Consider the following 27,880-nt stretch of genomic DNA (forward strand, 5'->3'; position numbering starts at 1 on the left):
CTACCTCAAGGCTGCATAATGGACAGTGGGTAGAGGACTTTCACCTTTATGTCTTTAGTTTGAATCTATCCCCCACTTCGGATTGACTGAAAGTCATTATCCTTTGTCAGCTGTTCGGTGACTTATGAAATGAGATATTGGTCTTAGTTAAGTACTTAGCCTAGCCAAAGAAACACCTTCATAATTGATGATCACAGGGAGCTGCAGGAACTCAGGAAAGGTCCGAGATTGAATTGGTCATGGAAATTGAATTAGTGTCTCTCTGGTCCACTTTCTAAACATGCGCAGAGGCTTAGAGTTTTGCTGTTCTCTGGGAGAGAAGGATTTAAGTCTATAGAGTTGCTGACTGGCTATCTTCAATTAGCATAACATGATGGAGGCAATTTATAGCTTTGCTTCTAGCTAGGGCAGCACAATTATTCCCGATTTTTTCCTTCACATAAAGGAATCTCCAGGAGAGGTTTTGGTTTCTTTTCTTTTTTTTTTTAATCTCACAAAATACATAAACAACACTAAGTTTCCATAACCTTTATCCTTGTCTCTATGGGGATGAGAACATGTTGGTATCAGATTGCTATTTCTGTCTTTCTAGAAATAACATGGTTTAGTAGAAAACATATTTGTCCTGTGAAGGTTTTTGCTGCCTGAGTTTTAGTTCTTGCTCTGTAACTGTCTGTAAAACACTGAATACAGTTCGAGACCTCAGTTTCCCCACATGCAAAATAAAGGTCATTACACTGGATTCCTCAAATCAAACTCTCCTCTGACTTTATTGGATTCTAGGACTGACAAGCTTTCCACTTTCTGAAAGTATTGTGGGAATTCTAGCACTGTCTGGATGCCTGAGGCTTTTCTCCTAGAAGGGTATCAGTATTCAAGTCTGTGCCTGTGTGATGGGAGATAGCTTTATTTGGAAATCATTAGCTGAGGAACATAGAAAATTCCACATCTAATGAAGAGTATGGATTCTTGGTTATGACAGTAGAAAACAGGTAAACAAGAGTTTGAGTTTAATAGCTAAGAGAAGCCTTGCGTAATAAATATTCCTGTGGGGTGAGATTATAATTGGGAAGAACTGGATCAGTCAGAGAAGAGGCCAAGTGTAGAGATCATGGCTGAGTGTGAAAAGGTCAGGGGCTAAAAATTGGTGCCTGGGCCTTCAAGAAATAATACGTGGTAAGAACTCTGCCTGCTGCTTCTCTGCCTTTCTCCCCCCTCCTTTTTCTTCTCTTCCTTCTCTCCTCCCCCTCCTCACTTGGATTTTCTTCCTAGGTAACTTCCTTAACCACAATCAATTTCAAAGTTTTATTTGGATGACTTCCAGATTAATTTTTTTCAGCCCAGTTCCTCCTCTGACTTCCAAAATCACACATGAAACTGATGATATGATGTATCTCCTTGGCTTTCTCATGGACAGTTGAAATGTAACATGTCCAGACAGAATTATAAATGCCTCCTTAACTGTTCCCTTAGTCTTTTCCATCTCAGTCAATAGCATCATCATAAACTAATTTTTTGAAAACCTAAGAGTCATCCTTGATTCTTGTTCTTTTCTTCACTCATCATATCCAGTTCAGTAGATGTGACTGGATCTTCCTTTTGCTCTTCATCTCTACTGCTACCATGTTAGCCTGGATATCTACTATCTCTTAGCCAATTGACGGGGATACCATCTTTTCTCCCTGGTTCTAATTAGCCCTCTCTCTCATCTTGAAATCTTTTTCTGCATAGTGGAATAGGTAATCTTTTAAGAACTGTAAGTGGGAAAACAACACTTTTCTTTTTAAAACCTTCCATAACTTCCCATTTTCATTTAAAAAATACTTACCATAACCTATATTTCCTGAATTCTCTGGGTTTTCAAATCTCTTATTGAAAAATGTTGATCAGTGTAACTGTGGTAGGTAGACAAATAGCCTTTTAAATATCTATGTCGTAATTCCCCCGAATGCATGAATGTCACCTTCCCTGGCACAAAGAACCTTGCAGATGGAATTGTCTTGAGATGAGGAAATGAGTCAGAATTATAGGACAGGCTCAATATAATCACAGGGGTTCTATAATATAGATGCAGGAGGGTCGGAATAAGAGAAGGAGATGTGATCATTGGAAGCAGAGGTTGGAATGATGTGATCACTAGAAGGGGACCACAGGCCAAGGAGTACAGGTGGCCTCTAGATGCTAGAAAAGACAAGGGAATGGATTCTCCCCTAGAGCCTCCAAAAGGAATACAGCTCGGATGACACCTTGATTTTAGGCCAGTGACACCCATTTTAGACTTTTGACCTCCAGAACTGTAATTTATGTTGTTTTAGGCCACAGCCTGTGGTAATGTATGACAGCAGCAATGGGAACCTAACACAGTCACTTTTCCATTCATCAGTTATGCCCTAACTATGTGTCTTCTTCCAGTTTTGGGCATACAACATGCTGTGCAATTCCTCGGGTCTTTGCACAGTCTGTTGGTCTGGCCTAGCGTATCTTTACTCATAATTACAGGGCTAGTTCCTTTTGGTTTCAGTTTAAATGGCATCTCCTTCGGAAGGTCTTCCCCAACCTCCTTTTTCAATTTCTTTTAATCTATTTCTTTTGTTTTAAATAGAAATCTTTTTAAATCTCTTTTGTCTTAGTCTTGGCAGTTGTTTTATTTATCTGTGTACAACTTGGACTTTCATTTTGTACTGTTTTTTTGTTTGCTTTTTTTTTTCCTTTTGCTTGGTCTATTAATGTAGAATCTAAACTCTATGACAGAAGAAACTGTATCTATCATGTTTAGCACCATATCCTTAAAATGATTTCTGGCACACAGTAAATTCTAAATAAATATTCAACGCCTGCCTGACAGATTGAATGAATGATTTAGGGGAATTCAGTGTACTTGGAAACCCCAACTCTAGAAAAAGAAAGCAGATAGATGCTAGCCAAAGATCTTCAGCTACTAGAAATTTCTGGGCTTGACTTTGGTGCCAGAGTGGAGATTAGGCAGGCCTTCAGGAAAACTAGAGAGAAAACTTTGGAGTGATTTGAGGTGTCAGGGAGAAAGCCCAATCCACTGAATGGAGCAAATATTAGTGGGGCTGGTTGGTAAAGGTGTTTTAAAGGTGTTGATATTCTGCAAGAATTTGGCCTGGTCAGGTGAGTCTTAAAGGCAATACAGGAACCCAGCAGGAGGACCAAGGTGTAACTCCCAGGATCAGGCAAATATGAATATAAGCAGAAATCAAGGTGGGGAATGTTCCTTTTGTCCAACTTGGAATCCCCCAAATTTAGTTTCATGCCAGGAACTTATGAAATGCTTAATAAAAATTGGCAAGACATGAATGAGTGTTGAGTGAATGAATGAAAGATTACTCAATGAATGGAAAAGTATTACTGTAATGCCTAGCATGCTAGTTGACTTCCTTCTTTCCCTTTATACATTTTAGCAAATGATAGAGCCAACACTGCCTTCGAATTGGTCAGATCTGGTGGTGGGAGGGGGATGGACTCTGGGAGAATCAGCAAATGATAGAGCCAACACTGCCTTCGAATTGGTCAGATCTGGTGGTGGGAGGGGGATGGACTCTGGGAGAATCAGCAGATCATGTTGTGTGGAAGTCAGGGAGGACAAAGACGATGGGAAATGGGGCAGCGCCAGCAGTACTGCCTGATACAGTGAGCAAAATTCCTAAAGAGAATATTAATGCTGTCAGTGCTCAAGTGACATTTCTTCAAGGCTTTCTCAGTAAAGTAGTTAGATTAAGTGTTATATAATAAACCCTAAGATATTAGCTTTAATCAAGTATTCAATTCTACAACTTCATTGTCCCCTGATTTCTCTATTTTTTCTTAATTCTTTTGGCACTCAGGCCTATTTTATACTAGATTGATATCTGTTGAGTCAATTTCCCTGGCTATCCAAATGACATTTTCTTGAAAAGAGAAATAGCAGTTCTTAATTCACTTAGTATATTAGTTTCCAAGGGCTGTTAAAACAAAATTCCACAAACTGGCTTGAAACAACAGAAATGTATTTTCTCACAGCCCCTGAGGCCAGAAGTTTGAAATCAAGTTGTTGGCTAGGCCAAGCTCCCTCTGAAGAGTCTAGGAAAGAATTCTGTCCTCTTCCTAGTCTGGTGTGTGCCTGCACTCCTGGTCATTCCTTGGCTTATAGATGTGTAACTCCAGTCCCTGATTCTGTCTTCACATGCCCTTCTCCCCAACATTTCTGTTTCTAAATTTCTCTCTTCTTCCAAGACCACCCACCCTAATTCAGTGTGACCTCTTCTTAATATTATAACATCCTCAAGGACCCTATTTCTAACTAAGACTACATTCAGAGGTTCTGGCTAGATTTGACTTTGGGAAAGAAACTCTTGAACCCAGTATCTATAGTTGAGAAAAAAAGTATTGTGGGAGAGGCCTAGGCTGAGGACCTTGTTGAGGAAGGCCTGGGGAATTTTTTATGGTATTTTTCTTTCACAGATAGTTTTTACAAGGGATTGTGCCTTAATCATTCTTATATTTTCTATTTTTACAAATGGTTTTATACCCAGTGGGTACAAATTTGAAAAAATGCATTCTACTAATGACCTTCAGGGCTGCCCACTTTTGTAGCCTTCCAACACCACTGACAGAGCTTTGTATTAACCCAGGGGTCATGGTGGGAAGCGCCTGGATTCAGATGCCTTGGTCTCCTGGGATTGCCAAACAGTTTCTGTCACACGGTCAATATGTCCACGATTTATTTTGATACTTGAGTTTTAAGGCAGTGCTTTGAGAAATCAAGCCTGCAGTGTGAGGGATTGTCTGTTCAAAGTTACTGAAAGACTGGTCCTTGAGTAAACTTTTTAAAGATTATATAGACAGTCACCTTAGAATAAGAGGTGGTCCATGCCAGTAGCTGTTCTGCAGTTGACACCCAACTGCTTAGCTGTCAACTGTATTATTGTTGACACAGTATAAATCCAAACTTTAAAACAAATGAGCCTGTGGAGTGAGAGAATACTACTAATGGGTTACAGTTGCACGGTGTGTCCTAACTATCACAGCTGATCTCCACGAGGTAGACGAGGCAGAGATAGTTCTCTTCACTGACCAGAAAGGCAACTGAGGCTCTGAGAGGCTAAGTAGCCACCTTGCAGATACCAAGGAAATGATGAGAGTGGGAGCATTTCGTGTCTTCATATCCTAGTCCCCTGCTCTTTCCAGGACACTGCCCTGCGTCTCACTGCCCATATAGTATCTGAATGGTTAAATTATACAGTTATTTTGATGTCTGCGCTGCCTGAAGAAGTTATACCTTACATCGACACTTAACTTGGTCATTTTATGGATTTTATTTAGGAACTACTGGATTTTCCTTTATATTTAATTAGTTTTAACATCATTTTTTCAAAGTCTTATTTTATCACATAACCAAAAAAAAAAACCCCATAAAATTAAAGAAGAAGAAAAACCTATGTGCTTTGATGAAGAGTATCAGATACATAGGCTGCCACCTTGAGTTTAAGTCCTATGTGATTGGGGGTGAGCCACTGGCCTCCTGAAAAGCTCAGGTGAACTGAACTCATGTGGGTCTCTTTGTTGACCTTGTGATATTTTAGCATCTGGATATGAGTGAGGAGGGATGATCTGGAGGGAAGAACGAGGCAACAAAGTGGTCATTCTGGTTGTACTGCCCGTTAGATTCTGCCTAGGACAGGAATGACTCTGGGCCTATTGATATTTGCTGTGACACTTAAATGTTCAGCACAATATTGGTTCTGAATGTCAAGCCCTTTGCTTAGGTGCTGTTTCTGTGTGATGAGCAGAATAACAACTGAACCCTTTAACACACACACACACACACACCCTGTATGCACAGCACCAACAAACAGCCATTTAAATGCATGTTTAACCCGAGCTCATTCCCAACCTTAACAGAAAAAAAAATGACAGTATTTTAAGTGCTTCTGAATAGTTGTATGGAATAAAATATTTTTAAAGTGAATTGGTTTCTACCAAAATATATAATTTACTTCTGTAAAATAAGGTTACATGTTTCAAAATGCTACCTAGAATAGTAGGATAGTGAATAACCAGATTAGGAACGATGATAAAAATAGAATACTAATCTGAGAGAGGAAGATATTAGTTATTTCCGTATTCATTCAAGGGAAGAAAAAATGAAGTGTACTTGGTTTAGTAATTAGTTAAATAAAAACAAGGTATTGAAGAAAATTTATGTTTTGCCAAAGCATCTATAGGAAAATTGATAAGAATACTTCATAAACATAGTTTTACATAGTTGAAAGACTATTCAGTGGTGAATATCTAGAAAAGACATGCAAGTTGATTAATGTTAGTCTACATTGTTGTAAGATGATTCTTAATATTCAGTAATTAATGATTTGGTATCTGGGAAGCATGGGCCGAACCAACAACCAAAGTTGTTTATATCTATACCATCCCTGTGTTTTCACAGATGCCCAAAATTCATATCAAAAACTCTCCCCACAAACCTCAACATCTGTTTTTTCTTCCTGCCCAATAGGGATGCCCCATCTAACAATTTCCCAGCACCAGGGCAATAATGGCTCCCACCCGTGCTTTCCCCTGACTCCTCCGTCTTCTGGGCAACTTCGGTGCTTCCTTATGTCGCTCTGCGTGCTGTGGTGTGCATCCTCCTCATGGAAACTGTAATAACAAACTCTTCTTTCCAAGGCATTGACCTTGTTATGGAATCACTCAGTCACACTTATAAATTAAATTCCAGGTACATTTAAAGCAGTGGTTTGAGAGTTATAAGTTGGTTGTCATTTTTGACATACATACATATATATATATATATATATATTTAGGTGATAGACAAACATACAAATAGATTAAATCATTTCATCAGGTGTTTCTGGAAGTGTAGTTTAAAATTAGCAGGAAAATATTTAACTCATGCCTAGCTGAGAAATGTAAGGTTTTTTACACCAACAAACCAGACTTATCTACTCAATATTACACCAATATATTTTATGATTTACTAAATCACATATAAAATTCTACCATGTTTACATATCATAGAAGTGGTCTTCCTTAGTTGCAGTCTCCTCTGATTCTGATATAATTATCAGGATCAGAATGGCCTGTGAATAAGAAATGAACTCTTCCTTTAGCAATGACCTTCTTTATCTTTCAGGTACACCGCCCCTTGTTTTTCCTGCACGAGGAATCACAAAGAGGCCTTAGGCTTTGGGGAGGTAGAACATGCTGGCTTTCTATTGTGCAAGACAAAGATATCCACCTAGAAACATACTCTCCGGCAGAAATCGTACCATCAACACTATTGTCACTGTTGGAGATTTATTGCCATAAACCATGGTTTGAAGTTTTTAGTCAAAGCTTAGGCTACACTATTCAAAATCTTCAGTGGATTTCATATAAAAAAACACCAACGCGGGCACTTTATGGAAGAAAAATGCCTTCTTGTTACACCAGTGGAACATGATTTAGAATAGTGATGTTATGAGTTTCACCACAAAAGTACCAAATTCACCTCTTGAAATAGTAACACAAAACCATGAGCCAATACTAAGTGTTAAGGATGTCCTTTTATGTTTCCTCAAGAAGATTCGGATTAACCTTGGCTGGCCAAGCATTTACAGGATAATCTTGTTTTTAACTTCAAAAGGAGCATTAAATGTGATAAAGCCAGATAGCCCAGCTCTCTTACTTGCAATGTTATCTCCTTTGGAACGTACAGGCAGCTGATGACTTTTGCTGTTAGGGCACTTTAATAGGTCACACTATCAGGGAAAAGAAGGTAGAGTTTTAAAGGCTGTATTGGGCCCTGCTAAGTGTAATCCAATACAGTGGGTGTGATCCTGTAGAGTGCATGAAGTACTCCGGAGGTTGTCAGGCAGTCTGTGGAGCCCCTCTGAGCTCACTTGCACTGGTTCTGTGTGATTTTAAAACCCACAAGGCAATGGCATCCCATCAGTGTCACCAAGAAAGTGCCACCAATAATGTCAATGGAATGATGCATTTCCATCAGTTCTAAAGACTGAGAGATGCTGTTAAATGAGCCTCCCAATTAGCTATTTTAAAAACAGTTACTTTTTGGAATGAATTTAATATTGCTTTTAAAAAAAATATGTATGTGTGTGTAGTTCCAGCTGTCAGGAAAATATGCCATTTGGGTGTCAGTAATATCTGGATCTCGACTCGGAGAAAGCGGAACCCTTCCCTCTCATTTTCTTCAACACTCTTTGTAATGGATACAATTTCCAGTCCGTGAATTCGGTTTGCAAGAAACATGACTTTTATTCATTTTCTTAAATCAATCAATTTAATTTCCAAACCTGCCTTGCTGAGGTTGGTGGGAGATTTCACATTAGATCATTTGAGCTTTATGCCCTACCACCTTGCCTAGGGCTGTGCCAAGGTTCCACGTCTGTAGGCAGAGCTGATATTCCAGGGAGGCCCATGCTGGTTATTGTGGAGATGGCTGTTGGATCCTTATCTTTTGAATCACCAGTCTTTCTGTGCCTTGAAATGGATTTGGCATTTTTTGCATGAGGTCTGGGATTTGCTTTCCTCCAAGTATCCAGAGGCTTCCAAGCCACTTCTTCTTTCCTAGGATATTTCCAGAGCTTAGGGAGCAGGTATTGGCTTCACCAGGCATCTAGGGTTCTTTTTCTTCAATTCTGCTCAGAAGTCACTCATCTCTTCTCAAATCTAATGTTAGCGATCATCAAATCAAGGGGCTTTCGAGGCCAAAGGAGTGAAGTGGTGAGGCCATCAATTTAGAGATCCAAGAAGCTGCTAAAATAGCCTCTGTCCAGGACACTTAGGATAATCTCAGTAAGTGTGGGATTTTGTTTGTTTGATTTTGGAATGAAACATTGGAAGGGAAGTACCTTCCCGATTAATTCTGCCTTCTACCCAATGACAAATCCTCTGGATTATGAGTCCACCCCTGAAACTTGTATGGAGGAGTGGATACGGGAAAATAGAATACAAACAACACTGACATTAGAAATGCATCCTGTGACCATCTCCTTGACGGCACCACCCCCTCTGATCCAGGAATGCAACACTGGAAATTCACTTTACTTCCCACATGGCCTTCTACCAGTTTCCAGCTAGAGCTCCTTTTTCCCATTGTTTTTTTTACCATCTTCTCCTCTTCCATCAATTCCATGATCTCATACTGTTTGAATTCCTTGTTGATTTGAAGGTCTTGGAATCAATGTTTTTGAAAAGAAAGGTTTGGGTCTACAACCCAAATGTAAGTTGTGATGATTGCCTTGAGTCAAGGATATTGCCTTTCTTTTTCTTTCTTCCTTCCTTCCTTCCTTCCTTCCCAGTGCAGATCCTCACTTAATGAATGAATTGAATGAATGCTGCCATGACCGAGGCCGTCGTGGTTGGGATGTCAGGTTGAACCAGTGCGGGGAGGGGGTTGTAATTTTATGCAGCATCTCTGACACAGCTTTGCAAGGTCCATCTCTTTCAGTTCATGTGGATCCAGTTTCTCGAGGGCAGTTTCTTTAAGGAAAGGCCACATTCCTGAAGTACAGCAGGGAATATGACTGTCTTCTTGCAGCAGCTGGGCTCTCATTGCCAAACATAAACAAACATCATCTGGAATGGAGCCATCCTCTCTATCTGGATGCTATTCATTTCTAGGACTGCCATGGTCATTTATTACTAATGACAGGAATCCGTAGCTGGCTGGAGTTGGCAGTCATGTTCCTATGCAATCAACATTTTAAACTGGCTGTGTGCTTTTGGAAAAACAAACAGCCTAAACTTCTGGCTTTGGTGCCTCGATCTAATTGCCATGTCCTGCAGGAAATCTTTCCATGTCACAGCACGATCCATTTGTTGTTCATGTAACAAATTCAAGCAGAGCTGTGTGTTATTGTCATATGCTGCTACTCAGATTCTTATACGTCCATGTCATGCACCTTTAAGGGATAAATGAGGTTGTTTAGGAAAGCAACTGTTTCATACTTGAATTATTCAATGCCTTCAGCATGGGAATTTGACATTGTTCAATGTCTAGAAATAAAAAATCACTGAGCTAAGGGATCATCCCGTCCAAACCTCTGAATTGACAATGAAAGAAAAGCAGGGTAGGGGTGGAGCCCAAAGAGGAAAATAATCTATTCAATTTGTTGGACCCCCACATTTTTTCCTTTCCAGGAGTCAAGGATATCTGGCCTTCCGCCACAGTGATATTAGCCCTATTTTAGATTTGAAGAAATTTAAGGAAAATTTTGACATAAAATTCATTAACAGTTCAGCCTTCACCTGGACATATTCTGGTCTTCTAGCTAGATTTTTAGTATTTACAGTTTTTTTTTTCCTATGCTTCTTGGGCCAATGCTGAATTTCACAATCAATTACCAATTTATTTTCCTTTGGAGGCTCTAGATAATATTTTCAGGGAATACTTATAATCGGCCAGATACCATTTTAAGTTTTTTATGTGTGTTTTTTTAAATTTGACCTTCCCAAATACTCTGTGTGGTAAATATTATGACCACATTTTACAGTTGAGAAAAGTGAGGCAGAAAAATGTATTTTCCCAAGGTCTCACACAGCTAGGGTCTCACTCCGTAAGTAGCTGAGCCACAATCCAAAGCCGCCAGCCTGACTCCAGAGCACACGCTCATAAAAACCTATCTGTGACTTTCACTTGATTTTAGAAAATGGTATAAAGGTCTCCTTGAATGGACATATTGGACTTTATGTAGATTCATTCGTGGAGTGAGGGTACAGACGGCAAGAGTATCATTCATGAAGGACTTGGCCCAGGTAAAATTGCCTAGACTGGTCTACAATTGAATAAGTGTTTTTTGTTTCTTTTTAATGAAAAAAAAAATAAAAAGCAAAGTCTGATGGTGAAGTGTGAATCACAGCATAAGTCAGAAGATAATGGCCAGTGTTACAAGAATTGCCTCCTGCATCAGATCTGAGCAGTTGGTACAGTCCATAAATACAACATTGGGGACATTCTAAAAGGGTGGGTGGAGTGGGACTCACAGTGTGAGGCAGGCCAAACATAGGTAATTGATGTACATTTGGTCTCTGTCTCTGCCCTGGCACAGAGCTCCTAAAATTCTTGGAATTTCTTATGCCAAGAACAATAAAGTCATCTTTTATTATGTTGATGAGGCTATTTTGGACTGCACCTAAGGATGGGGGCTGGTGGCCAGTGAAGCCAACTATGTGATTCTAGGGCTAGAACTTTTAGTCCCACCCCCAGATAGGAGGGGAGAGGGGGTGGAGATTGAGATCAATTACCAATGGCCAATGATTTAATCATTCATGACTATGTAATGAAGCCTCCATAAAAATGCAAAGGTCTAGCTTTGAAGAGCTTCTGGGTTGATGGACATGTACATGGATATTCTAGGAGAGTAGGTTGCCTCTTGGAGAGAGCATGGAAGCTCCATGCCCCTTCCCATATAACTTGCCCTGTGCAGCTCTCTCTCTCTATATTTTAAACATGAAACCACTAATCTAGTAAATAAAATATTTCTCTGGTTCTATGAGCCACTCTAGTTAATTAATAGAACCAAAGGGAAGGAAGGGGTCATGGGAAGCCAGTTGGGCAGAAACACAGGTAACAACCTGGACTTATCATTGACCTCTGTAGTGGGGATGGTCTTGGGGAACTTAGCCCTTAACCTGTGTGATATCTCTCTGAGTAAATAGTGTCAGAATTGAATTGAATTGTAGAAAACACAGCTACTGTCAGTGAATTGCCCGGTGATGTGGGGAAAAAATCCGCACATTGGAATTGGGAGCAGAGTCATTGGAGACACAGGAAAGTGTAGTCAAGGCCACAGCAGGTGGACAGACAGAGAGGAAGCAGCAGAGAACTCTGCAGGCGAGGAGCAACCCTTACACACACTGCTGGTTTTCAGACCTAATTCCAGTTGTTTTTGACCATCACGTGGGTACCAGCAAAAACAAAGCAAGGAGGAGTAAGATATCAGAACAAGACAAAAGCCAGGGTTAGGATCTTTATATATCTGCTCTCTCTCTAAGTATCTTCCCCTCTGGCTATCTCTCATCTTCTAGAGAGGCCTTGTCTGACTGCCAGTTCTGAGGAGGAAGAAAGTTAAAGCAGTTACCTCTGTCTCCCTTTGTCCCAGGACACCTGCCACTTTTTCCTTTGTATGAACTGTACAAAAAATGGGTGTATCATGCATACATACACACACACACACTCATTTATGCCTGTTTGTTGCCTGCCTTCCCAACTCAAATATAAACTTTGTGAAGTTAGCAAACCTTTCTGTTTTATTCTCAATCAAATATTGAGGGACTGCTTATAAATATGCATTGAAGGAATAAATGAATAAACAGGGACCAGGCACAGGGATGGAAGAGATTAGCCCATTTAATATAATGAATCTGGAGCTGAGGAGGAGGTAGACCATGGAGAGAAAAAGATCACTTATGTTGAATTACCACATTACCATTATTTAGCACTGATGAGCTCCCCAAGTTCTGTGGTGTGGATATTATAGATAGGTAATGAAGACAGAAGACTGGCTTGTTTGCAAAGTCCCTTTCAAAATGTCATTGGTGGGAGGAGTTTTGTCCCCTGATATAACCCATTTGGAAATACCTTGCTGTTTTATAGAATGTTCACCAGCAATGGACATGTATATTCACCTAGTACTTTCAGTAAAACATTTTTGAAAGCACAGAATCAAAGTTTTAATGGGTTAGCTTTTTCCACTTATGCATATGAAACATGAAGTTAAAGAATACATTCTTTCTATCTTCTTATCAAACACACCACATACGCACATTACAGCCTCTCCCTTTCCTCTCTTCCACTCCTCAGGGGCTCCGATCTTTTCATTAAAAAACAAAAATAAAAACACTCTTACAGGATTCTCCTGAGGATGTGTGATTACAGATGACGCCAAGGAGCAGCCTGGGAGCCTCTAATGGGGAAGACACAAGACAAAGCAAATAGCAGGTCATTTTTCCAAGAGATGGGCCCCCTGCCATGAGGAAGCTCTCTAGGCTGCCTCTCCTTTTGTGTTTTTATTTGAGTTTAATAAAGAATATTAAGGCTGTAGCTGCCTGCCCCTCCACAAATGCCCATTTGAGAGGTAGAGGGAGCAAATGATAGCCCTATGGAAAGTGTGGAGCTCAGAAAGCAGTAGGCAATGAACTTCTTACCTTTGTTCCCTGTCTTGAGGCACAGTGAAAACAAGGTGCCTCTTATTGAAGGGTTGCCTGCAATATGGGGTCTCCTTAGAAGTCTAGGGCTGCAATTCACTGGCCTGTGCAGATCCTGCTGATCTATTATTGATGCCTGCTCTAACTTTCTTCCTTCCCGGAAAGTTTCTCCTTTTGCCCACCCCAAATCCCAGCCTGATTTTATTAGACCACAGTCAGAGCTAAAAATTAAGGTTGTATCGAAACGAATAAGCAATATGGGCCCTGATCCTCATTCTGTCACTTTTTTCAATCAGAGAAAGTAATGACAGTAGCAGTTGGATAGATACTTCCCTAATTCAGATTTTAATGAGACAATCATGTGATCACTTCTGAATTTTACTCTTTGTACTTCAGTCCTGGCCTTTACGGAATCACACCTAAGAGATAATAGAAATGAAGAGGGAACTTTGTCATGGTTCTGGAGTGGTAGTCATGCCTACCATCTTCCCTCCCTTCTTCCCTCTTCCATTCCCTTTAAAAAGCACTGTCGGGTCCAAGGATGAGTGACCAGACTCTATAAGGCACTTGGCCAAGAAAGGGACACACCCCTCGAACCCCTGCTTTGCTTCGCCCACCCTTGTTCCAGTACACACGTCACTTGATAATTGGTGTTTGCGGTTTCACTAGTCACAACCTCCCTATTTTGCCTGTACAAGTTACCCGCCAAAAGCTGCCCTTATATGTCCACACCTTAGTGTAAATTAATTCCTAGTGCTTTGCCCAAAGCAGGTCTTACAGTGAACAGAAAGGTTAGGGTTTGTGGACATGGACCGCTACAGGAAGGCCCAAGGAAAACATCAGAGATGATGAAGGTGATGATGGGGATGAGAGAGAGAAAGAAAGCAAGCCCTGAGAGGCTGTCAGTGCCAACAAGGATGCCGACTTAATTCGCATCTTGCCAGTGACTAGCTCTTCCTTTATTCTAAAATTCAAACTGGGAAATTACTCCCAGAACTGTTTATTCAGCACTGCTGGTGGGAAAATATGTACAGATACTGCTCCATGGCTGCCGCTGGCCAGCAAGGAGCAGGCAGGAGACAGTGAAGGGCACAGCAGGGGATCCATTACAGGATGGCATGTTGTGTGACATTTGGATATTGTTTTTATATAGTCTTACAAGGCTCCATTTTTTTTTCCTTCTCACTATCACATTTTTTTCCAAATAAGCTTATACATTCTGTTCTAGGCTTGGTCTCCCTGTTAAGGTGAATGCATATCAAGCAGAGGTTTTTGTTGTTGTTGTTTGTTTTTTTCAGTATATGATGAATGAAGTTTAAGAGCAGATGCCAGAGAAAAAGGGACCAGATAATCGGGTTTCAAATCAGTCCAGTCTACAGCATGCTTGGGTTGCCTTCTCTTTCATACTCAGTGGCTCTAACAGCCCTGGTTTCACGGTGTCAGCCCTTTTTCCTCACAGTACCAGAATCTGGGGGCCTGTACCCAGACAGAAAATGAAGTTCAATCTCCAGACAAGGGTGGCTGCAAGGGCCTGCTGTACAATGACACCGGGAAAATGGCTCTCAAGCCTTCGATTAGGTTTCAAATAAGTTATGTACTAGGTGAAAAAGAAAATACAATTTGCTAGTGGAACTGTTGAAGAAAGAACCCTGGATAAGGAGCCAGAATCATAAATGGGCTACTAATTAGCCACCTGCTTGGTCTTAGGGTAGTTATTTACTGGAGGGGGTCGGGGGTAGTCAGGCTCAGGTGCTGTTAGGAAGAAGACAAATGTCCCCTGACACCTTTTCTTTCCTTTGAGTGTGACTTCATGAATTTTCACTGTAGGATAAAATTTATTTCTGTGACTTCTACCAAGATTCCAAGACCTGGCACTCAGGTGGGTGAGCAGTATGGCTAATGATCTTTTGCATCTTGCAAATGGAGAACTCAAACCTCCGCAGGCATCAGCAGGTCATATGAATGATTCAAGAGCAGAGTGAGAACCAGAGGCTGATGGCCCCAGCCCAGAATGTGGGCCCGGTATGGAGGGAGCATTCCATTAGTCAAGAGAATTGAGAAAGCTGCCCTTTGTGTGTGTGTGTGTGTGTGTGTGCTCCCTCAATCTTACATGGTGACCACATGGTTGTGGTTTTTAAATTCTCGTGGTGCCAACTGAAGGCATCTGCTGCACAGATCTTCCCTCAACTCTACCAGTTTGTCTGTCTGTCTCTTCAAAAAAGTATTAAGATTATACTGACAGACTTCTTAACAGTCTTGTAAAGAGGTCTTTCAAGAATATAGAAGGGGGTGAGAGGAGACACATTAGAACGATGCTACAGGAATCTATACAATGATAAAACAGAAGAAGGGCAAAAAGGAAAACTCAGAAATAGTGTTCTACTGCAGATGCATCTTGTATGTCTCATGGGTGTTATTTCCAGAGTCCACAGTGATTTCGAAGTAGAAAATAGAAACAATAAGAAGACTATTTGCTTATATTAAAGGGCTTTTTCTCCCCTTGCTTTTTAAAAAGTACCAAGTAATTTTATGGTATCAATAACTCTCATTTATGCATTTCAGAACAGTGACCTCTTGGGAAAAATAATATTTGTTTGAGTGAAGTTGTAAAATGCACAATTTGTACCTGAAAACCAGAAGTTGACAGCAAGTTGTTTCTATCTTTTTTTTTTTAATCAAACATGTCTGAAGAAAAAAAAACATTTCTCATTTTTATAGCTAGAAACAGGGTATCGCATAACGAGGACAGAGCTTTTCAATTGTGAAAAATGATGCCAAGAATGACTGCAAAAGATGAATTCTCCACACACACTCACAAATTGTTACAACTTTCATGCTATGTATATCTATTCTTCTAAGATGGCCTTAAGCTGCAAGAAAATAAATGTTTTCCCACAGAGGATAGACTCCAAACTGCTTGAGTTAAATATCAGGTATTGCTTTCTCCAAGGTCCCATAGTTATGAGTATTCACCATAATGCCATGAAATCACATCGTAAATCTATGTAACCACTTTCTTTTATATTCATTATTTGGGAGCAGAGGCAATGCTCAGAATTAGAATCAGCATCTACCTGGTCTGTCAGGAAGGAAAGGCCATCATATATTATTTTAAACAAACTCAATTTGGCATATTGTACAATGAGAATATATTAGCCCAGTTATAGCACCCATAATGTGAATGTGTTTTTTACCTGACAGAAAGTTATTTGACCAATAACCAATTTGTATATGAATTGACATGGTATAAGTATTGTTTAATAATGTGAGATAAATTTCACTGCATGCATTTATCAATTAAAAACTAAGATCTGAAAGACTGTGGAGGTGCAAAATTAAAATGTAGAAACTTTCAGGACCAGCTTCCCGGCAAAATCTTATTCCATTGAAGTTCCCCTTGACCACCCAGGTCCTTATCCATACTCCTATTTATGGGTCTTCAGGCCAGATTCTGATGCACCCAACCCTTTTCTCAAATTCTCTTCAGATGAGAACCTGCCTCAAGATCCCTTATCTATTCCTGCGTATTCAAATTGCTGTCCAAATAGTCTTTCAATTGCCATTTTGAAGCATATTTCTAACCATGTAATGAAAAACTTTGATTTATGGAAATGGAATATCAGGTATTTAAATCAAAAAGGGGGAGAATATATTTGGGATAAAAATGGTATTTTTCAAAGTTCCCTGAAACCAGTCAAAGAATGTAGCTACCCTATTACATTACTATCATGACATCCCAATTGTCTTCACGGAGCAGACAGTCTAGAAATATGATTGGTGTAGGGGAAATAATTGCAAACAGTTAACATGGTATTAGTGTTGAATCTGTGGTGCCGAGGAGTGATATGCAGGGGGCAGTAAAAGGGATTAGTTAAGGAGTGCTAGAGAAAGAGTCCAACATTGTATCGAAGGAAATTAGACATGGCTTTTGGCCACTTATGCTCCCACTGTTTCACCCCATTGTGGACTGAGTCCTTTGGGGTCCCTCAGTTTGCTCTGGGATGCCGGGATTATCTTGGAATTTAGAAGCAGTTAGAAGCAGACCTAAGAGTCCATGGACATCTCTCACTTAGACTGTTGTAAATGCACTCCATTAACTCATCAGTGAATCTCTGCACTTCACGAGGCGAGTTCCTATCCACTTGATAATGTTCTTCCAGAAAAAAAAAATTCAGACACTAAAATAGACAACTCGTAGACATCAGAGTTAACTACATTTAACTGTGTTAAGTGACTTCATATGGCTATACACTGTTGTTCTGGTGCGGGATTGAAAAACAAAATCCCTCATTTTGACGGTGTTGTGACTCAGGAATGTTTTGTTCTTGCTTTGCATTATGTGTGTGCAAGATGGGTGGGTAGGACTGTGTCTCTAACTCTTCCCTCCAGCTCCTCTCTTTCTGTCTCCATTTCTCTTAGTTGAAAGCTCCCATGTTAATTTAAAAAAAAAAAACAGTCTTTGTCTAATTCTTAAACAAATACTGTTTAACGTGACAATAATTAAAAATATACACCTTTAAATATATTTACCAAGAAAAAAATGACAGGAAAATCTTACATTTTTTGCCAAAATGCAGATTTTTAAAAATTTGACCAAAAAAGAGGTGAGGTGAGAAGAACAAATACAAAGGTAATTGAACATAGGAAAAGATATTTTTAATATTGAATCAAATCTTCATTGTAAAATACAATCATGAGTATTTAATTTTAGTTGAACTAATTTTTTTAAAATTAAAGTAAAAGATTGAAAATAGTTTGCTGTAGAAAGTTATAGAATTAAATTGAGTTCATGGAATTCAATCTGGAAAATACTCAAGAAAATTTTATTAATATTAGTATAATTCAAGTTAAAATAGCTTTACAATGACCTTATGGTCAAAATATGGGCATCAATAGGGTGGATCACAACAGTCCTCAAATCCAATTTAAGATGGATCGAAAATTTAAATATGAAAGGTGAAACAAAACTTCTAGAAGAAAACATAGGAAAATATTCTTATGATCTTATAGGTAGCAAACTTTCTTTAACAGAATACAAAAAGTGCTAATGATGAAAATTTAAAAATTCTCCCCATTAAAACATATCATTAAGAGTGAAACAGCAGCCCAGTAAAAGGGGAAGAGGATCACGGCCAAGTGAGTGTTCAGCAAAGGATTCATGCCAGAATACATACACGGTTTCTAACAACAAATTTAGTGTCAACTCAGTGTAGAAATGGACCAAAGACTTGAAGAGGCACATAATAAAAGTGGATCCAAATCACCAAAAGACATACAAAAATTAATATCAGGGAATTGCAAATTAAAAGCACAATGCAGTATACTAAAATTCAACCTGGTAACTAAAATGAAATAAAGAGACAATATCAAACCACTAACATGCGTGTGGAGTGCCTGATTCTGCCACGCATTCCTGATAGGAATGTAAACAGGAACAGGTACTTTGGAAAACAGTTTGTGATGTCAACTAAAATTAAACATATGCTTACCCTACAACCCGGTAAGTCTACCCAAAAGAAACGAACGCTTATACTTACCAAAAGACATTCATGTAGGAGGATTATTCACAATTGTACTATTGCTAATTGCCTCAGAATGGAAGCTACCCAAAAGACCACCCAGAGTAGAGTGGATAAATGCATTACTGTATTTTCACACAATGGAGTAGTATAAAACAACTAAAATGAATGAGCTCTAAATACATGCAATAGTGTGGATAAACCTTACAGACGCTATGTGTATGTATATATAGTGTGTATATGTGCATGTATGTGTATATGTTTGTGTGTGTGTGTACACACACACACACATATATATACACACACACTTGAGTAAAACAAAGAGGTAAAATTGTAAGAGTAGAAGGTAGGGCATTGGTTTCCCTTAGTGAGGGTAGTGACCCGAAGGGGGCATGAAGGGGAAGGTACTGTTCTGTTCCTTGATCTGGGTGCTAATTACAGGAGTGTGTTCCTGTTTTTGAAAATTATGCACACTTTGTGTATTTTTCTTGAAAACTGCATATAATTTGAGCAATTTTTTTGTATGTATGCTGTATCTTGAAAGTAGAAAAAACACACAACTTACTGCAATCAATGTGTTCTCAACATTCTCCACTGATATTTGTCCTAGGAGCAAGTAAGAATAGAAGCCCATGGTCACTGAGAAAGGCACATTCTATACCACTTCCCTTTCTCAGCTTGGTAGATACCTGGCATCTACTATGGGAAGCACACTGGGTGGAACTTGTTTTTCTGTTGAAGATGAAAAAAATTAGTGAGAGACCTTGGAAAGATTTTCTGATACCTCCCCAAGAGAAGGGGCACTGCGGTTTCCTCTGCCCTGGAGAATGTGTCTCCTGGCAGAGGACCTTTTTCATTGTCCTAACAGGGAGAATGGGGTGAGCGAGGTACTCCAGAAAGACAGTTGCAACCAAAACTCGATGCACCATTCTGAGGCCAGAAAATGAAGAGGAATACAAAGAGTTAACTGAGAACTAGGGTAACTGTTAACCTATTAAACAAAAGAAATCTAGTATTTTTGCATAGGAAACTCAGCTGCAGTGAGCCAGTCCTCACCGTCTGCCAAGCCAGTTTCCATTGGCCATACACTCAAGCTGCATATTCTAAAACATTTACATCTGCAAATCAGGATGTATAAACTATCTAAGGATATTCATGAGTATTCAATTAAATTCTTAAATTATAACTTTTCCATGTGTTTGTATAACAACTTGGCTTTCACAATTTACTTTTTTTTCTAGTGGTTGCACAGGTAAACCATTGCCTGCCAGCCTGATAGTCTAGGTTTTTGGCCACAGTGGAATCTTACCAGGATGCATTATACTTTCTGAAAACACAAGCTTCCACAACAATAGATTTCTTGATAAAGAGTGCTCCACAGGAACATAATCATGATTTTTTTTTAAGTTAGCAGAATGCAAAAATAATGTTAAAACACTTGATTTGTCCATTTTCAGTTCCTAGCTGCATCTCCTTCTCCTCTAACCTCCTCCTTCCCTTTTGCTTTCTCACTGATCTGAGACAGTTCTAATATCTAATGATGGAGAATGGAAGCAATTATTCACATAATCCAGGCTCAAAACCTTTCACACCGCACTGTTGACTGATTTTATTATTTTTCACAATATTCATTTTACTGGCCTGAATAACCTTAATAAGTGCCTATTTGGCCTTGAAATTCACATACCAAGACAGTTTCCCATGATTAGCAAACAAAAGATGAAAATGTGAAGCCTTTTGGAGAATTCCGTTTCTTTTCGTCCGATAACACGAGGGCCCAGGTTTATTTTCCTGACCATGTCAATTGCTGCGTTTTAGACAACACAGTTTGGAAAGTGCAGAAGGAAGATGAAATTATTCTTGAAGCTCTTACCCTTTGTAGACCATGAAGAATTTTGAAATAACGTGTATTAAAGTGTCATTGGCATACAGTATTATATTAGTTCCAGGCATGCAACATAGTGATTCAACATTTATATACCTTACAATGCGATCACCACACTAAGGCTCGTAAACCAACTTTCATGGTGCTAAGTTATCACAATATTATTGACTATATCCCCCTTCACCTTTCTCACCCATGCCCCCCACCCACCTCCTCTGTGGCAACTATGAGTTTGGCGTCTGTTTTTATGAGTCTGTTTTCGTTGTGTTTGTAGTTGTTTTTTTGTGGGGTTTTTGTTGTTTTTTTTAACATCCCACATCCCACCTGTAAATGAAATTGGATGGGAGTTGTCGTTCTTTGTCCAACTTATTTCACTTAGGATAATACCCTCTAGGTCCATCCATGCTGTTGTGAACAGCAAGATTTCATTCTTTTTATTGTCAAGTAATATTCCATTATATATGTGTGTGTGTGTGTACATACTTATATATGTACAAATATATATATATACACAGATGTGTGTATATATATACATAAATAAAATCCATTAATCTATCAATGGACACCGAGGTAATAAACATAGTGAGCATATATTTTTTCAAATTATTGTTTTTGTTTTCTTTGGATAAATACCCAGAAGTGAAATGGCTGGGTCATATGATAGTTCTATTTTTTGTTTTTTGAGAAATCTCCATACTGTTTTCCACAGTGGCTACACCAAAGTACAATGCCACTGACAGTACGTGAAAGTTCATGAAGAATTTCTTGATGTAAGCCTGATCAGGGTGACACCAGAAGAGACATTTGTAAAAACTAATGACAACATCAGGTGTGCTTCGGTATTTACATTTCCCACTAAAACAGAAAATTAATACTACCGTCTCCTCCTGAAAATGCTGGATATGTACATTTTTAGATAACTTTTATTAGCTAATGATTTAGAATCCAGTGAAAGTCAGCATTTTCCTAGTCAATTAACATACTTAATTAAACCTCTATCAACTTTATTTATTATTCAAAAAATGATTTGGGGATTTGGGGATTAGAGGACTTTTGTTAGGAAGCTGGAATGTGCTGATGTCGTGGGCTTCCTTCATAGATTTTTGTCAATCATACATATGGAAACAGTTGCTCCACATGTCAAAGATTTGAGGCAAAGAAAGAGGGGCTCATGGTTTAGGAAAAGTAAATTCTTTTTTATCTTCCCATTTATATGTACATAGTGAATTTTAGTGTCCAAGAAAAAAAACCTTAAAATGAACCCCCTCTCTTTAATTGGAAGATAGTGAGTTCCCCAGGAGTGGTAGGTGGGGACCCCCGTTATCAGTATGCTGCACAGCACAGCGGCAGACTGGGGTGGTGTGGATCCCTGTGCTCTGCAAGATATTCACGCTTCAGGAGGAATGTGTCTGCACTTATTCAGTTATTCTTGGCATTGTTTAATGGTTTAAACTCTTTTCTATATATTTAAAGACGCATGTTTTTATTTTTTCTATTGCTTGTCTACAAGTTAGGCAGGATAGTTTATGAACTCCATTTTTAAGTGAGAATACTGAATTCCAAAGATCCTGAGGGTTCAGGACTCTGTGGCCAAAGACACATAGACAGAGCAGAAATGGTCACTCATAACTAGGAACTGCCCCAAGTCTCCAGGGGCCTGGTGTCTGTTGTCTTAGCAAAGTGCCTAAGTGTGACCCCCTCCGTTTGGCCGTATGTGGCATATATAAAAGTAAGAACAGTAGTGGGCCTGGGGCCAGGATGGCTCTCAGACTCTGTACTTAGCCATGACCTTTTCAGAAGATTCAGGGGAAAGGTAATACTACAACATTCTAGACATATTCTTCCTCATCTATGGTTTCAAATGCTGATGTGAAGTGTTTTTGTTGTGGTGGTGGTGGATTTTCTTTAAGTCATGTTTCTTTGAAATTCCTATTAAATATGCAAAAATATATTTTAGGTACATACAGATAATAATATTACAAGTTACATGTGTTATGTTACTTGTCTCTCTTTGATTATACTTGCCTGGATGGATTAGTTCAGTAAGTCAGGTTAAAAATAATTAATCCATCAAAATGTATTTATTACTTATTATGTGCCTGGTTCTATGTTACATACTGTGTAAGATACAGAAAAATGTGAAACATGGTCCCAATTTCGGTACTGGCTATATTCTGAGAGGTCAGACAGTCCTATACACGAAACCAAGAACCAGTGCAAATACATTGCTGTGTAACACATTGCTGTGTACAGCAAGGAGGAAGTGAGAAATCAGTATGTAAGAGCTGCTATCAGGTAGAGGCTAAGTGGTGGAGCCCTGGGACCAGGCTGTCCAGGTTTAAACCCAGTTCCACCACTCACTAGCTCTGTGCCCTCACTCATAGTTTCTCTTTACCTCAGCGTCTTCATCTGTCTAGTAGAGATAATGTCAACCATTAGAGCTACTGTGAAGATTAATGCATCAAATCCTGTAATACTATGTATATAGTACATGCCCAATAACTGTTGCTATTATTTTGGGCTGGGGTAATCCTACAAATTTTATGCAGGAGGTAAGACTTGGAGCGAATTATATACAATAAAAGAATTTGAATGGAGGAGAGAATGGGTTTTGGGTCAGGTTAGCAATGTAAATAAATGACTGCAGTGGAAATGGGAGTTGCTAGCTCATGGATGAGTGAGGAAACTAGGTCACCGGGAGCAGAGGAGGCAGGTAGAGGGTATATAGTGCTGCGCATGCAGGAAGGTGTGGGAGGACTGGTGAAGAGATGATTTTCCCAAAGGCTGGCCTGGTCTGGAATGTGAGGTTACTAACCAGACTGCCTGGAAGCTGGAGCAGGAACCCACAGGCCACTGTGTCAGTTTCTTATTATGTTCAAGCTCATTCACTTACAAAGATAAGGCAGGCTGTATGCCCTCTTATGTAATTAAAGTCTCAGTAGCATAGTTATTGGAAAGAAAGGATTCCCAAGTAACTTTTTAATTTAAACTCTGAATTTCTAAATTTTAACATGTTAAATTCTGAGCATCAATATCTTTGATCCAGAACTGCCTTGGTCAATATTATGAATGAATGAATGAATGAATGAATACATGAATGAGACCACCAGTCCATGGGAGGCTGTCTCCATGTAGAATGTTCCGTGAGCCCACAAAACCTCAGTGTCAGCTATTAGCTGTTAAAATCAGACGGTATTACATTTTAGAAGTAGACAAGGCTGTATATGATCTTATTTTTTTTCACATCAAGCCACTGCATCTTCATAGGAGCACATGTTGTTCCAAACCCTATAGTGTTTGCCATTATTTCTCCTCCCCAGTCAACCTTCTCCCAAATATTTCTGACTTGTATCTAATTCCCAAGGTCCTTCCTGGGAGACACTAGCTAATCACGTATACGGCAAACTAGATCATGAATGTATTTATTTATTTGCATTATTATTTATATGATATTAATTTATACATCACATTGGATAAATTCTACTAGGCAGGCTTTGAAGTGGTATATTTCCATAATTGCCTGTGACAGTAAGAAAGAGCCTGTACCAGAATATAAATCCAAACACTGCTTCCTTCAGCAAGAAATGTGTGTTGTGAAAAGGTCAGTACTTCTGGTTTCAACTGTTGACAAGTAAAAAAGCTTAGAATTTGTCACTCCCATCTTTACAAAAGAAAAAGTTTGAACAATCTGAAAATGAACAATTTTTCTTGGACCCATTCAAAGAACTGAGGTTGCAGGGCAAACCAACACTCCAAAAATCTGGAGGGCTGGGTGAATTTAGAGAGTCACCGCTAAAACCTACTTACCGCAGGAAATGCCCCCCATGGCCCTGAGTGGGTGGGGGTAGGGTGGTGCTGGTGGGTCGTCCCTGTGAAGTGAGCCCAGAGTGTTCTCCCTCTCAAAGACCTGCTTCCCAAGGGGAAAGACTTTGCTTGAGCCTTAGGACAGCCTGGAGAATGTCTTTCTTCTTTACCATCTTGCCTGCTCTAGTCTTCCTGTCTCAACAAAGTGAAGAAATAAAAGTTGTACAACTGGGAAATATCTAAGAAGGCTACAATCCATAAACACAGGCCCATGAAAAGACTGAGATTTAATCATAAGATGTTGGCTGTGCTCCCTCTGCCCTCCCCGCTCACCGTGCCTTCAGCAGGGCGCTAGGAGAATAGGAGTGGACGGGAGCTGAAGAGTGCCCGGCACAGATAGTCCCTGAGGAGGTGTGCTTAGACAAGCCCGGTCAGGAAAGACAGCAAGGACACTAGAAAATTTGAAGCCTCCGTCTCCTAGGGCTCCCAAAACATTAAACACAACCCACCTTTTAGCTTATTTGCCTCTGTTGGCTTTCAACAAAAAATTAAAAGACTTGCCGAAAGACAAAAAAACAGCCATGGCTGGTGTGGCTCAGTGGATTGAGTGTTGGCCTACGAACCAAAGGGTTGCTGGTTCAGTTCCCAGTCAGGGCACATGCCTGGGTTGTGGGCGAGGTCCCCAGTAGGGGGCATGCAAGAGGCAACCACACATTTATATTTCTCTCTCTTCCTCCCTCCCTTCCCCTTTCTGAAATAAATAAAAATCTTTAAAATTATTTTTAAAAAAAGACAAAAAACAGAACCTGAAGAAAACCGAACTCAGATTTGTCTGTGCTCCGTGCTTTGAGTGGATTCTTTCCAGTACTGTTGACACAAGGCTGGATTGGGGGCCCAGGGAGGAGGGTGGGGATCACTTAGCCGTCTCTCCTCATCACCTGACAATGACTGAGTGTTCCTTCCTCTTGAGGCTTTCCCTGAGCTCCCTGGCACACCCTCCTGTCTTACACTCTCCTACCACCAGGCCTCACGATTGCAATTTCACATTTCTCTGCATGGTGTATTGACACTTGTCTCCTTCGTTGGACTGTAAGCTTGATGAAAGCAGAAACTGTTTGTTTTTGCTGTTTCTTTCTTTTCTTAGCCCAATGCCTGATGCTCAATTAGTACTTGTTAAATGAATGGATAGAAATTACTTTAAAATGCTATATCAGCCCTGGCTGGTGTGGGTCAGTGGATTGAGTGCTGGCCTGCAGGTTTGAATCCCAGTCAGGACACATGCCTGGGTTGTGGGCCAAGTTCCCAGTGGGGGGCACATGAGAGGCAACCACAGAGTGATGTTTCTCTTCCTCTCTTTTTCCCTCCCTTCCCCTCTCTCTGAAAATAAATATGTGAAATCTTTAAAATAATGTCGCATCAGATTGCTAGGCAGCCATATAAAGTAGCAGAGCGGGTGGCTTAAACAACAGAAATCTGTTTTTTCACACTTTTGGAGGTGTTGGCAGGGCTGCTTTCTCCACAATCCTCTCTCCATGGCCAGCAGATGGTGGTGATCTCCCGTGTCTTCATGTGGCCTCTCCTCTGTGTGCATCTGTGTCCTAAGCATCTCCTCTTAAAGGACTCCATCCTATTGGATTAGGGCCCACCTAACTGCCTCATTTTAACTAACCTCTATCTATACCCCATATCTCCAAATACAGTCATGCTCTTAGGTGCTGAGTGTTAGGACTTCAACACATGGATTGTGAGGAGATATGATTCAGTTCATAATAAATATGTTATTAGTATTTGGGCCTAAAAGCAACACTAAGAATAAGTAACCTTTTTATGTCCCTCTTAGGTTTAGAGGGTTAAGCATGTATCCTCATTTTGTCATTTTCTCATTCTGTGACCCTGGTATCCCCTCCACCAATCCATTATTTACCTTTTTCCTTGGTCCTGAGGGGTTGATGTCGAGTCTTGCACTTCTGACTGTCTTTAATGCTGAGTTCATTGCCTTTTCTTTAACAGATGGTGTATTCTACATGTGTATTTTTCAGAGGGTGTTTCCTTGATAGCACTTGATAATATATTGATATCATACTCGTTTTACTAATGAGCAATAGAAACAAGTTTCTCAAGATCACACAGCTTATTAATGGGATAGTTACAAATAGAAACCATGTCTTCAGATTCTGAAACAAGGTTTTTTTTTTCAGAATTTTTTTTTTGGTGTACTAAAACCTTTTATATTTCTTACAGTCTTCCCAGAAATCCTGTGATCAGTTAGAGAAGGAAACTTACTGGAACTCTAAACTGTACTCAAGCATTGAATGCCTGTGGTATTAGTCCCTTTCCAGCACTTGCCGCTGGAGCTGGGAATCTCAGGACACTTGAGTCCTGCATTCCCATCCTCCCTTCCCAACATCGGTCTGATTGGTTCAGACAACATGGGGTGGAGCTTTTAGACATCTGCCTGCTCAGACAGTCTGAAAGGCCAGGTCTGCTGGCGTTTGTCCACAGTGAGACCATAACGTAACCCTAGGATTTCTGTTCCCCACACTTCTAACCTGGAAGCTGTTTCCTTCCCTTCTCCACTCTCAGGGTGGGGGCTGATTTATGTGCCCCTCATGTGGGTCATATGCTTCAAAGACACAGGGTGATGATGGGAGGGGCTCGGTAAAGTTCAGTTCACCCTGATAGGCAGTTTCATGCATCTGGGAATTCCATTCCCGTGAACAGCTAAGATGTGTGGGATCCCCTCTGCCTCACAGATTGGAGTCCCTTTTCTTCCTGATGATTAGGACTACAGAAAGGGAGAGTGGGGGGTGATATTTCCCTTAACTTTTCTTTCAGAAAAACATTCTAAAAATATTTATCTCCCCTGCATATGGGGTCACTGTGTGCTTTCTTATGTCTGCCTAGACACCGGAAACCTTCTCACCATTTCCTTTCACTTCCAGGCACGTTCTCATTTAGGGGTGTGTGTGGGCATCTGTGTGTAATTGAGTATGTATGGGTTGAGGGTATAGTACAGAGTAATATTTCTTTTTTTTTTTTTTTTGCCTAGGAATTATTGATGTCAGCTTGTGGAGGGAGGGCTTTGTGTACGTGCCATTTTTCAGAAGTAGATATTTGAAATGATTGTATTCAGGTGGCTGAATTCCCCTACCGATCCTCTGGGGGCGGGGGGAGGGGGAGGAGAAACTCAGCAGGACCTCTGCATTTTAATTACTTGTTTTTCCCTCTTGAGGTGTGTTATTTTTAAGGTTGTCAATTTAAAGTAAAAATACTCCTCTACAGTGTTGGAGTAATATGGAAAGTGGCAATTCGATATAATTTTGGGAAAAGCTCTTGAATCCTAACATTGTATCTAAAGGTAGGTCCACATAACAAATGATTATTTAACAAAGTAAGAGCAATGAGCCAGATGGCAATAGGATATTCAAGTTCTTCTCCTGGGCACCGGGCATCATGAGAGATTAACAGAAGTCCCTTTCCTGGGATAGATTGCCAATGAAAGAGA

This window comes from Desmodus rotundus, chromosome 10 (genome assembly GCF_022682495.2).
Source record: "Desmodus rotundus isolate HL8 chromosome 10, HLdesRot8A.1, whole genome shotgun sequence".
NCBI classification, from domain to species: Eukaryota; Metazoa; Chordata; class Mammalia; order Chiroptera; family Phyllostomidae; genus Desmodus; species Desmodus rotundus.